At 42.1% G+C, this 13,613-nt stretch overlaps 1 long non-coding RNA gene across 1 annotated transcript; it reads left to right on the top strand.

Annotated features, from left to right (window-relative positions):
* Positions 1-6,458: 6,458 nt before the first annotated feature.
* On the top strand, positions 6,459-8,953 carry LOC124278395. The gene is made up of 3 exons (XR_006899078.1): positions 6,459-6,625; positions 8,111-8,176; positions 8,866-8,953. It is a non-coding gene; the product is annotated as an uncharacterized LOC124278395 (long non-coding RNA).
* The last annotated feature ends 4,660 nt before the right edge of the window (positions 8,954-13,613 follow it).

The following is a 13,613-nucleotide window of genomic DNA, read 5'->3' as shown; positions in this document are numbered from 1 at the left end:
AATATATAAAAGAACCCTTGTTCTTTCGTGTGTTCCCTTATTCGTTTCCATGAGTATATCCTCAAACATTGCTTTGTACATATTTCTTCTTATGTATAGTGACAAAATATATGATAAAAAATAAAACTTGGCATAAGGTGGCAGTTCCAAAAACAGAGTTATAATCCTAAAATTAATACTCATAATCATTATAGTGGTTTGTATTCCGGGGACTATTTTTATTTATTCCAGGGAAAGAAAGTTACGGCGGCAATTGTCCAGAGGCATTTTCCCTGTGATCGTTGTTTTGGAAGTTCACGATATTAACAACAATTCAAGCTCCATACCATACAATTAAAGAAACTACAGATTCATTCGAGAACACGTATGTAAAAGATTCTTAAATTCTGTGGGGTGTCGCAGATATCTTTGGTTTTGAGATATTTGAAGGTTTAACTGGATTGTGAAACGTATTCAAGCCGCTATGTCAGATTATGTGGATGGTTTATCAACACTCGTGCACGTAGCGGTCAGTAGGTTACGTATAGCGATTACAGGGCATGTCTGACCGTCATGCCGAGACAAGAGCTGCCTCATGATGTACGCCTTACAGGACTGGTAGATAACACAATTTTCAGTATGATACGAAATTTTTATCGGCATTTTATTGCTTGTTTGTTTTGACTTTGTTTTGTTTAACGCCGCACTCAGCAATATTCCAGCTATATGGGCGATCTGTAAATCGATCTGGACCAGACAATCCAGTGATTAATAGCATTAGCATCCATCTGCGCAGTTGGAATATGATGATATATGTCAACCAAGTCAGCGAGCCTGAGCACCCGATCCTGTTAGTCGCCTCTTACGATAAGCATGGTTGCTGAAGACCAATTCTAACCCGGATGTTCACGGCCCGGTATGCTAAAATGGAGGCGTTTAATAACAGAATTTTATGGTGCACTTTTGAATACATCAAAGTTTATTTGTCTGATGATCCCGCGGCGGAACATGTCATGACTCGCGATGAAAACAAGGCATTCTACATCTCAATGTCAATGTTGACTTCAATTGATGGTTCACTTCCCACTCGTAACCGTAAAATATATATTTTGTCTCAAAATGTATATATAGTCTTTATTCATGTAAATGTAGGCCATCGGCCCATGGTACAACGTTATACATTGGCAGCCTTCAAGCTGCAGCGACGACGATTGTTAGCATAGAAGATGAACATGGCAAGATTTCTTAAAACCAGAGGAGTAGCATTACTCATCAGACGATTAAATTTACACAAGGTTGGATGGGTGAAAACATCGACAGGGATAAAACGTTTACGTAGATCATCATAGACAGTACAAATCAGTAAAAAGTGGTACTCATAATTACAGGACCACATTTCACACAATTGAGTTTTTGGTTACCTTTATATATCTACCAATGTAAATGGGAAATTTAGGTGTTGTAATGAATGTAATGAGAGTATCCAACAAAAAATTAATGGACGCCCTTCGCTGACACAAACACACTATTTCAAGCGCAATTTTGGCGTGGCTCGATCCTTGTGTTACCGCCTTAGCTATTGTAGTGGTTTCGTCTACAACTCCATCCATGGTTGTTGGGCCAAGAATATACTCGGACAAAAGAAAAGCCAACATGTATTTTTCAACTCGCAAACAACAGAACACAAAAAATACGCATTCAGATTACAATATTAAATAAAAAAATTCGAATGAATTAATGCAACCTTGCATTAAATCGACTCTCGCGCCCTCTACCGGCAGAACATTATTTCACGCGAACCCTTGGATTAAACCAGTTGAGCAAACACCGACAACACCGCATGCGACAGTTTTCGATGTACGGAGTAATTGTTTAGTTACATTCCATATCTGGCAAGTGTTCTCTGTTTGGAAGCTGTTCGCCTCGAAGTTTCAATTATCGATTTCAGGCAAGCCGTAAGGGATAATAAGTCATTTATTGTATCAACAGGAAGCTAGAGTGAGTGCATATGCCCCAATGTATATAATATAGGACACAATAATGTCGAAAATGTGTGACATTGCTCCCTTAATATCGAATCTGACCACATCGAGCGTCGATGACGACGCTGAACGGAGCTAAGCTGTATGCTTCTCTCGAGGGTAATACGCCTTTTACGCCTACCGGCTCGGGTGACACTGCTACAAAGAGGCGTACATCAGACCGTATTACCCGAGGGAGAAGCATACAACGTATTTATCTTACCGCCCTGTCAAATGTACAAAACATCATTTTATTTTATGCTAAAGATCGCTACCGACTATATGACATGTAAACAAAATGACGTCTGCCTCTCGACTGGATTTTTAACATCAGTGAAACATATTCTGACAAGCATAAAACTGCAATAAAAATTGTTAATTATGTTTAAGCTGAGTGTGCAAACCACTCAATGTATCAAATAGCTTAAATAAAGCAGTGAAAGTCGGTAAAATAAATCTGTACAAAGTGAACACAAAAACAGCTGATCGAACGGTTTTCGAACTCCGGGCACGGCATGCGTCATATTATGACGTCATACGATTGTTAGCTCTTCAGCTTCTCGGCGGAGAGCTTGGCGGTTACCGTGGCAGCGGGTAATATTTTTTCCAGTTGTCAACCTCCTGTGAGGGTGACACGGAAACTTGTTAAACCGTCAATGACCAATGAAATGAAAGTATTTTACATGAGGGTAAGATAAAAGTCTTTATCAGGGATCCTACGCCATTCCTCTTGTAGGACCAGTGCCAACGAATTCCAGATCAACGGAGGCTGTTGACGTTGTCGAACCCGACTTTCCTGCACACCTTGTACGTTTTAATAAATTACTTTTATTCGATAAAAACCATTTTCTCTTTAATCGTTATGCTTGTGGCGCTCCTGAAGTGTCCTGCTATCCAACATATGGGGTCATATCCTCATGGTGGTGAATGCATAAATATCAAATAATGATAATAGTACTAAATAGTAGCGTTTCTTTTGCCCCTGCGTTTATGTAGAAGGCGTCACGTAATTTGACATTTATATGTCTTCGGAATATGCCCCGGACGTCGCCAAGCCAACAAACCTGACGCTGTTATTTTACAAAACTAATACTGTTATCATTGAATTTTCTGTCCTTTTTGTCATTAATCTGACTGACAAGATTCAATAAAACATGATAAATGTGCAGATCTCGTCTATCACATGTCACACTTGTATTCCAAGAAACAATATGTCCGACTCCCCACTGTTCTTGTTGCTTTAGGAGCGGTGGGATAGCCTAGTGGTTAAAGCGTTGTCTCGTCACGCCGAAGGCCCGGGTTCGATTCCGCACATGGGTACAATGTGTGAAGCCCATTGCTGGAATATTGCTAGAGGCGGCGTAAAACCATACTCACTCACTCACTCTTGGTGCTTTAGTTAATTTCCACAACTGCGCCCTTCTGACACTCTGGGTAATGCAGGAGGGTTTATTTCTTTGCACACATTCTCCGAAAGGTTCTTGCTAGATGCGATCTGACAGTGGGAGGAGTCTCATACCCTGTCTGGGCTACCTGTAAAGGGGATAAAGGTCCTGAGATGATGATGATGATGATGGTGATGACGATGATAAGGATGGTGGTGGTGGTGTAGGTGATGATGATGATGGTGGTGGTGATGATGATGATGATGATGATGATGATGATGATGATGATGATGATGATGATGATGATGATGATGATGATGATGAAATGTTGAGACAGTTGGCATGATCAACTGTTTTCTTTCAACAGTATTCCAGTAACATCATGGCGTATCAGCTTCATGTGAACCCGAGAAGATCCGGGTTAGTATTGGTTTTCAGCAACCCATGCTTGTCGTAAGAGGCGACTAACGGGATCGGGTGGTCAGGCTCGCTGATTTGGTTGACACATGTCATTGCATCCCAGTTGCATAGAGCGATGCTCATGCTGTTGATTACTGGATTGTCTGGTCCAGACTCGATTGTTTACAGACCGCAAGCTGGAATATTGCTGAATGCGGCGTTACCCAACAACCAAACCAAACCGAAGTGATGCACGTCTTCACTTGGTACTTCAAAGGCCATGGGTCATGTGGTCACCAGGCACATTGGGGTATAACTTTCATAACAGCAGTATGTGCACTGCTTGTTTCTGAAACGGTATAAAAGAAGACAGAACTAGAGATAATCTTTTCTTGACATGACATAACATAGACATTCAGAAAGTACACGCTTGCATGTAATTGGCGCGCACGATGCAGGGGTGTCCTGTCGTAACGTCGGTGCTAACTTGAAAATTAACCTCACGGTTATTAGTCCACGTGTGAGGAAAGGTGAAAGTAAAGTATTGTCCAAGAACTGGAGTAAGACCAATGGCCGAGTCCAGATCGTTTGGCAAGAAGCAATCCCATGACCCATGCCGAAGAACTGAGCCTGCAACGGAGAGTGGAGGTCCAACACTTTACCAGTACCATCAGAAGGAGGCTTGGGCTGCTGGTATAAGGGAACACCATCTGATCAGACGTCCTTTTCCCTCAGATATTCACAGACAAGGAACTGGCGTGCAGCAGGCTTCACGAACACCGTAACTTGATGACATGGTGTAGTGTTCGTTGGTTCTTATGACAATCCTTATCTTCTACGCGTTACCGACGGCCGTTGTTGCCAACAGAGGCTTCGTACCGATGCATATCACCAGATGATTCATGCAGCTGAAGCCTTGATGGTGTGGCTGAACTCTTGATGGTGTAGCTGAACCCTTGATGGTGTGGCTGAACCCTTGATGGTATGGCTGAACCCTTGATGGTGTGGCTGAACCCTTGATGGTGTGGCTGAGCTCTTGATTATGTGGCTGAGCTCTTGATGGTGTGGCTGAGCTCTTGATGATGTGGCTGAGCTCTTGATGGTGTGGCTGAGCTCTTGATGGTGTGGCTGAGCTCTTGATGGTGTGGCTGAGCCTTGATGGTGTGGCTGAACCCTTGATGGTGTGGCTGAACCCTTGATGGTGTGGCTGAACCCTTGATGGTGTGGCTGAACCCTTGATGGTGTGGCTGAGCCTGAACCCTTGATGATGGTGTGGCTGAACCCTTGATGGTGTGGCTGAACCCTTGATGGTGTGGCTGAACCCTTGATGGTGTGGCTGAGCTCTTGATGGTGTGGCTGAGCTCTTGATGGTGTGGCTGAGCTCTTGATGGTGTGGCTGAGCTCTTGATGGTGTGGCTGAGCTCTTGATGGTGTGGCTGAACCCTTGATGGTGTGGCTGAACCCTTGATGGTGTGGCTGAACCCTTGATGGTGTGGCTGAACCCTTGATGGTGTGGCTGAACCCTTGATGGTGTGGCTGAACCCTTGATGGTGTGGCTGACCTCTTGATGGTGTGGCTGAACCCTTGATGGTGTGGCTGAACCCTTGATGGTGTGGCTGAACCCTTGATGATGTGGCTGAACCCTGATGTGTGGCTGAACCCTTGATGGTGTGGCTGGTGTGGCTGAACCCTTGATGGTGGCTGTGGCTGAACCCTTGATGGTGTGGCTGAACCCTTGATGGTGTGGCTGAACCCTTGATGGTGTGGCTGAACCCTTGATGGTGTGGCTGAACCCTTGATGGTGTGGCTGAACCCTTGATGGTGTGGCTGAACCCTTGATGGTGTGGCTGAACCCTTGATGAGGTGTGATGAACCCTTGATGGTGTGGCTGATGGTGTGGCTGACGCCCTTGATGGTGTGGCTGAACCCTTGATGGTGTGGCTGAACCCTTGATGGTGTGGCTGAACCCTTGATGGTGTGGCTGAACCCTTGATGGTGTGGCTGAACCCTTGATGGTGTGGCTGAACCCTTGATGGTGTGGCTGACCCTTGATGGTGTGGCTGAACCCTTGATGGTGTGGCTGAACCCTTGGTGGCGTGGCTGAACTCTTGATGGTGTGGCTGAGCTCTTGATGGTGTGGGGTAGCGTTTGGTATGACTACAAGTTGGATCTCATTGCATTACCTGGAACACTCAATGATCAACGGTATCAACAGGAAGCACTGGATACTGTCTTCGTACCACATTTTGATGACCAAAAATGTATTTTCCGGCATTGTTTATACTCAAGTTTATAATCTCAAGTAAACTGTTACCAAATTTATTTTTTGTATTTGTTTAAATCCAATTAAAATATTTTGCAGTTACAATTTTACGAGTATTTGGTTCTTAAAGCATATACAGCACGTGTACTTATTGTATTATAACATGGCTGGTGCTTTAAAGAGGAATACTGTTTGTGTATATATGACATAGCTCCATTTTAACCAAAATATTCAGAATTTAAAAAGTCTTCTGTGACATTCCGTCGTACAATGAGGGTATCATCATCGTGTTACTTCAGGCATCATAGGTCCCCCCTTCCCCGAAAGTTCGGCGAAGTATGCGTAAAACGTTGATTTTTGTGATTTTCTATGGAATGCTAGAAGATTGCCGATTGTCGTATTGTCCCGCTTATGTTAACTGTAGCAGTTTGTGCTTTTACGCTATAATGTCCTTACTAGGATTCCATAGTTTTCTCATATCCGGCATCAGTATCTCCAGAGTATCAGCTATTTGTAAGAAGACATTTATCTTCCAACTTACAGATGCATCTGTATGTGGACATAGTATGACGGTCCAGGTGAGCCATATTGTATGCATTATGTTCAAATAATCTCGAATCATTGGTTCACCACATGGGCCAGTGTCATACACTGTTCTTATGTATAATTCGGGGCGGTGGGGTAGCCTACTGGTTAAAGCGTCCGGTCGTCACGCCGAAGACCCGGGTTCCATTCCCCACATTGGTACAATGTGTGAAGCCCCATTTCTGGTGTCCCCCGCCGTGATATTGCTGGAGTATTGCTAAAAGCGGTGTAAAACCAAAACTCACTCACTCACTCTTATGTATAAGCCGACAACACTCTCATAATGACAATGCTTGGAATCATTTGAGGAGCAAACCGATCTGTATTCCACTCCATGATCTAACTCACTTGAAAAGCCAGATTTTAAGAGTTGAGTATTTTTCAAATGATGAATCATACTTCAGTTCTCAAAATTCGAAATATTGGTTTCTGTGTTGTTAAAGGGGTTACAGTATAATTGGGAGAATTATATCATGGACAAATAATTTTATTTTGAATCTTAAGATCTGGTACCCTAGCCGACAGGTCTAAACAACTCTCCCTTATAAAGTGTACCTCTAAAATATATTGTTTTGTACAAACATTTCCAAATTAATAAATGCGGACTTAACATTTTCAATTTTACAAGCGGTGCGGTGTGGTAGCCTAGTGGTTAAAGGGTCCAATCAACACGCCGAAAACCCGGGTTCGATTCCCCTCATGGGTACAATGTGTGATGCCCATTTCTGGTGTCCCCGGCCGTGATCTTGCTGGAATATTGCTAAAAGCGGCGTAAAACTAAACTCACTCACTCACTCACTCACTCCTCACTCACTCACTCACTCACTCACTCACTCACTCACTCACTCACTCACACTCACTCACTCACTCACTCACTCACTCACTCACTCACTCACTCACTCACTCAATTTACAAGCATATTCGTACCCTGAAAGGCAGCTTTAAGAAAGCGGTCAGCCAGTTATAACAGTTTGCTAGTTTACAAATTTTATAGGATGAATTTATAAAAAAATGAACACGGTATTCATAAAGAACAACAATAACCCTTGCACTGTCTGACCCAACTGTTTAGTGAACACGCCGGTGCAGTATCTAGATCATCATGGGAACATGCTTCCGGTTAAAGCCGGTTTTTGTTTACTCCACACATGGAGCGACTTGTTTATCAGTGATAAGATAACACCTCTTTCTTTTAGAGATAATGTCGTTGTACAGGGTTAAACAAGTACGTGGGCGAATATATGATATTATTTGGTTTCTGTAAATTCTCTGTGTTTATATTTCTTTTGGGGGTGGGTCTTTTAGAGGGGACTCATCAGTGTGGGGCGCAAATACAACGTGTCAGATATTTCTATTCACCATATGAAACACTTTCTTGAGTAGGTGTCGGTAAAAACTCCAGTATATTTTCTATTTTTCAGTTAATTTACATTTACTTGAAATCTCAACCATTTATGACCATGGAATATGTATTGTAGGTTTACATCTGTGATCGACATTCTGTCCTGCAGAGTGACTACTTACAAGTGCTTTTATAATTTGGGGTAAGTAGTATTCGTAATTTTAGGTGTACGCAGCACTGAGTGAAAACAAAAATTGAAAGTAGACGTGAAATCATTTCAATAATGATAATAACATATTACCAATACATTGGAAATATCGCTTGGAAAATGGGTAATCATTGAGAAAATGTCAAAATATTTACCCTATTTCTGCTTAAATACATAGTTCAACTGCCTTCGTTAACAAAAATAAACGACCAATGTCTCTATATAGAAACCTGTCCGAAAACAAGATTATGAGTTCACCTACTTTTGATAAAGCATCATGACTACGCAAATCCAGATGTCAATCGAGGCTTTAGTTTATTGTGAAAGACATAATCATTTTTGAGGACAATTCTATCTTCAAGCCGTGTTGTACTGGGTTGTTAGACAGATTCCGACACTCCAAGTGAAGGGTGTCGCTTGCCTCGTACCCGATACTAAACTGCCCCGGTCACCGGGAAGCAGGATTAAGTCAAACTTTAATCCTTTGTGCGACTAAAACACACACAAATACCCGTGTAGGTTGTTTAAATGTACGATCAAGATGGTCCTCTTGTACCTACTTACCTTAAGACGATATGGTGTATGTACTTGAAGTTGACCTCTGGGAAGACTTGTAGGTCAACATGTCAACTAACAGTGATCTTGACATGTAAAAACGGTAAATTTCCATGTTCTGTTGTCAGACCTGAAATCATCCAGTCTTCGAGTGAACCAGCTATTCTCTGCTCGCCTTGGGAAATGCTCTCTTGTGGCATGGACACCCTTCATCTGTTTTTGGTAGACATTAAATCATTTGTTTTCAAACTGTTTAAGATCGGTTCATTTTATTTGGCACTGACCGATTGTTGTTCCAAATATCCTACAAATAGTTTTCAAATGTACTTGTAATAAAATTCTTCTAATATGGGTGGAGTTGTAGCCTAGTGGTTAAAGCGTTAGCTTGTCAGACAAATTGCCCGGGTTCGTTTGCCCAGATGGGTACAAGGTGTGATGCCCATTTCTGATGGTTGGTTGGTTAGTTGGTTGTTAAACGCCGCACTAGGCAATATTATAGCTACATGGAATTACGGTCTGTAAATAATCGAGTCTGGACCAGACAATCTAGTGATCAACAGCATGAATGCCCTAGGCAATTGGGTTACGATAACATGCGTCAACCAAGTCAGCGAGCCTGACCACCCGATCCCGTTAGTCGCCTTTTACGACAAGCATGGGTTGCTGAAGATCAATTGTAACGCGGATCTTCACGGGTGTATTTCTGGTGTCCCCCACCATATTTTGCTGGAATATTGCTAAAAGCGGCGTAAAACCATATTTACTTACTCAGTGTACGTATATTATAAAGCAATATGCATGCACGTGCTTCTGTGTGTATTGCTGCATGTATTATTGCAGAATAACGCTTATAGCCCATTGGGATTCCTCGCTGCAGTTTAACACTGGTGCCCCACAGAGACACGGAGGTCTAGTCCTCGTTGTATCTTACCAATGCAGGGTTTCAGGAAGTGTAACAAGTATTATCTTTTTAAGAGTTTAGTGCGACGTGTCTGGGATTGTCGTGTCACCGACCTTCTGATGTCCGTCCAGACACCTAAACGTACGCACACACGCACGCACACACTGCATGTACGTCGCTAAATAAGTGCAACGTTCTTGAAAGCAACATTTAACCTCATTTTGCGTCATACTGTCCTACTTGATACAAAAGGATGGGCCAGCAGGTGGATAAACACGTCTGTATAGTTCCATATACTGGTAATTTTAGGGGTAATGTGTAATTCCTTATACAAAAACATCAAACAATGTTCATATCATTGGCATTCCTGATAAATAGGAAACAATAGTACAATAGGACGATTGGATTTTCGTTGAAATTCTATTGTTAAACCATTTGTCAAACTAAATTGAGTAAATCAACTACAAATGTCTTGACTCGCCCACTGTTCGACTTCCGTTATTGATAAATCGCCATAACAACGTTGGACAACACTTAACACATTTAATAGGCCCGCACTCAAGGCTAATACTCTAATTCAAAGCATGGTAGGGAGTTACAGTAACGTAGAGACTGAAAGTGCATACTTGAAGTGAATCTGCTATATTTACATAATTGTTTCTGTCATAGTCAGAAATGTACTTCCACCACGATTTCTGATGTGACAGCGCTTTTTGTTTTGCTTGCTTTCATATTTATTTATTTTTTGAGGGGTGGGGGTGTATTTTTGTACGGCTGCTAGTACCGCGTCATATGTATTTCATCAAACTAGAGACATGTGACATCGTCTTCAGACAAAGCATTGTTACCGGGGCACACACTGATAATGTCACAGTGATCCCCCTGTTGGATGGTTGTGACAGCAAGGCAAACGTTGCATATCGTGTGTCGATTACAGTCGACGAGTGATTGTATGTTGATTGTGGACCTTGTCCTTAGCGCGGTCATCACAACTGACCTACACGATCACAACAGAGTATCTGGTGACGCGGCCCTGGGATCTGTTTACGCTTCTATCGTGTGTGACAAATCTCGATTGTTTGAATATGGAGTTTTAATCTCAGTGTTGTCTCACTCTGTGCTATAACAAGAATAATAATAATTCGATAAGGGTTTAACGCTGCTCACAGAATAATACAGCCTATATCCAAAATACAGGAGGATTAGTTTAGATGTGCATTTCTTCTATATTACATTATCATTGCTCAGGTCTTACAGACGCTATCTGCACAAAAAATGTTCAAGTCGAGCTGGGAGTGCAATAAAGAATCAAATCACGTGCACTATGGCGTTCCTGGTCTAGTACTTGTCTCCAGCAACCCAAGCTGATCGTAAGAGAGTCAGTGGATCAGGTGTCACTGTAACCCATGGCACCCTGCTCACAATATCGATCACCTGATTGTCTGACCCAGACTTGACTCTTTACAAGCCGTTGTCTTGTGGATGGACTATCGCTGAGTGCGGTCAGTGGCCTTAAATAGCAGATATGAAAAGGAAAAGACGAATTCCGGGATGTGATCCCTCGGAGGCGAAACTCTTCTTCGCTGGGGGACGGTGGGGTAGCCTAGTGGTTAAAGCGTTCGCTCGTCACACCGAAGTCCCGGGTTCGATTCCCCACACGGGAACAATGTGTGAAGCCCATTCCTGGTGTCCCCGCCGTGATATTCCTGGAATATTGCTAAAAGCGGCGTAAAACCATACTCACTCTTCTCCGCTGAGTGAAGTTGCGTCCCTTGGTGTTACCACAATGTTTATGACTAGAGCGTTCGATCACCATTTAACATGATTATGTTTCTAGATTTGTCAATAAAATATCCATGTTAATGACTTTACCAAAATTAATGGCAAACTGTGGTCTGTCCTCCTATATCAAAACTGACATGATATGACTGAAATACTATTCAACGCGGCGTAAAAATCAACTCACTCAAATCGTTTTCGTATGACGTTACTGTACTTGACAAGGTCATTTAATCATAATGACGATCACGTAACGCTGTGATGTCGCTGTAACCGCAGCCGTCGCAGGAGGCGTGTTATTATCGGCGTGAACATATCAATATGCTGATATGGTGAGGTCGGAAATAGTACCAACAAGATAGGTCACATGTCCATAGCCCAGGTGACCACAATGTGATGCAGTGTGACTTCAGTGTGACCAGCACCTGCAGTATGCACGTCATCAACGACGTCAGTCTCTGCGACGTGTTATCGTCTTCAACCACGAGGGTTCCCTATTTTTTTAAACACACATTGAACGCAGTGAGTGTTATATAAAAATCCGATGAATTGCAAAATGGTTTAAAAACCTGGGCCTAGATTTTCGAAGCTCTCTTAGCGCTAAGATAGTCGTACGTGCCATACATTAACATTAACTTACGACTACCTTAGCGCTAAGAGAGCTTCGAAAATCTAGGCCCTGTTCTATACGTTAAAAATAATAATAAACATTGTGTTAAAACGATATGGTACTTATTTTCAGCTGCATTAAAGCTGAATGCTGGGAAAGTACTTAAGAGGGTCGGTCAAAAGGTACTCGGCCTAACTATATGCTCCATGTCCAATGTTTGAAAAGCTTCCATTATATTTTGAAGGAAGTATTAGTAAAATTTCACATATGTGGGTAAATGTGGATAACGAGATATTAGCCATTACAATACATTCGGTTATATTTCTAATTAAAAATAAAATGGAGAAAATGAAAAGCGATCTCTTATTTGGTACCTTTGGATAATGGTATGCCCTCAGACAATATCATATAAAACATGTTCAGTATAGTATTGGATGACTTCCCGTCATAATCAACAGTCAAGTTATTTTTAACACAAGGGGAATAGAGCATTCTCATTTTACAGGAATTTGATTTCAGGTAAATGTTCTTTGGTTATTGCGTTGACACATGTTTGGACATTTCATATTTGACTTGAAACCTTTTCAGTACTTTATGAGTCACATCTGGGATTCGAACCCACACTCTCATCACCTAATCACCAGCACACAGCCACTGCAGCCTCTCTTATGTCAAAACTGCCTTAAATCACACTTTCACTCAGTAATGGAGATAAAAAAATATTTTCCAAATTTGGACTGTCACTAAATAATGTGTTTTTGTTTCCGTTTCTTTGTTGTTTAACGCCGCACCCATCAACATTCCAGCTATATGGCAGCGATCTCTTAACTATTCGACCAGATAATCCAGTGATCAATAGCATGAGCATCCATCAACGCAACTTGAATACGATGACATGTGTCAAGCAAGCCAGCGAGCCTGACCACCCGATGCCTTTTGTCGCCTCTCACAAGCATTGATTGCTAATACCAATTCTAACCCGAATCATGAAGGGTTCTGTACAATGTGAAGGCACTTAACATTATTATAGAACAGGTTCGGGCTGTCTGGACAACACACCAGCCTCAACACTAGTACTAGTATTATGGAGGGGGTAGGAGATGACCCAGAAGTGACGCAAGTGTAAACCACCAGTGGTGACAAGGATAAGAAACACAATCAGAGCAAACCTGGAATTCGAACCAATGACCCTTGCTTTCTGTCATCCCACGAGCAACCCAGCGCAGGACATTTCGGTGGCTCAGACACTGGTAGTCATGCTGGCAGAGAAGCACCACAACCTTATACTAGGTTAGTATCATAAAAGGACCAACAGACATGCAGCGGTTGCATCATAACAATGAATAAAAATTCACATAATTTGGAACACTAGTCCTATAGTGTTGTAAATATGAAACATCATCCGATGATGAGATAAAATCTTTATGTTAAACCAACCCAACAAACGAACTTTGGGTAAATCATATATATTGAACTCTGAGCTTCAGGCAAGATGTGTATTGGCTGAATGTATACGTATTTCCTCATGTGATGTCAGATGACTGTCACTTGACGTCGTGATGGTATCTGATAATAAATGAAAAAAT

The sequence above is a fragment of the Haliotis rubra genome, unplaced genomic scaffold (genome assembly GCF_003918875.1).
Source record: "Haliotis rubra isolate DU_JTF1 unplaced genomic scaffold, ASM391887v1 Scf236, whole genome shotgun sequence".
Taxonomy (NCBI): Eukaryota; Metazoa; Mollusca; class Gastropoda; order Lepetellida; family Haliotidae; genus Haliotis; species Haliotis rubra.
This window is presented reverse-complemented; position numbering and strand designations above follow the sequence as displayed.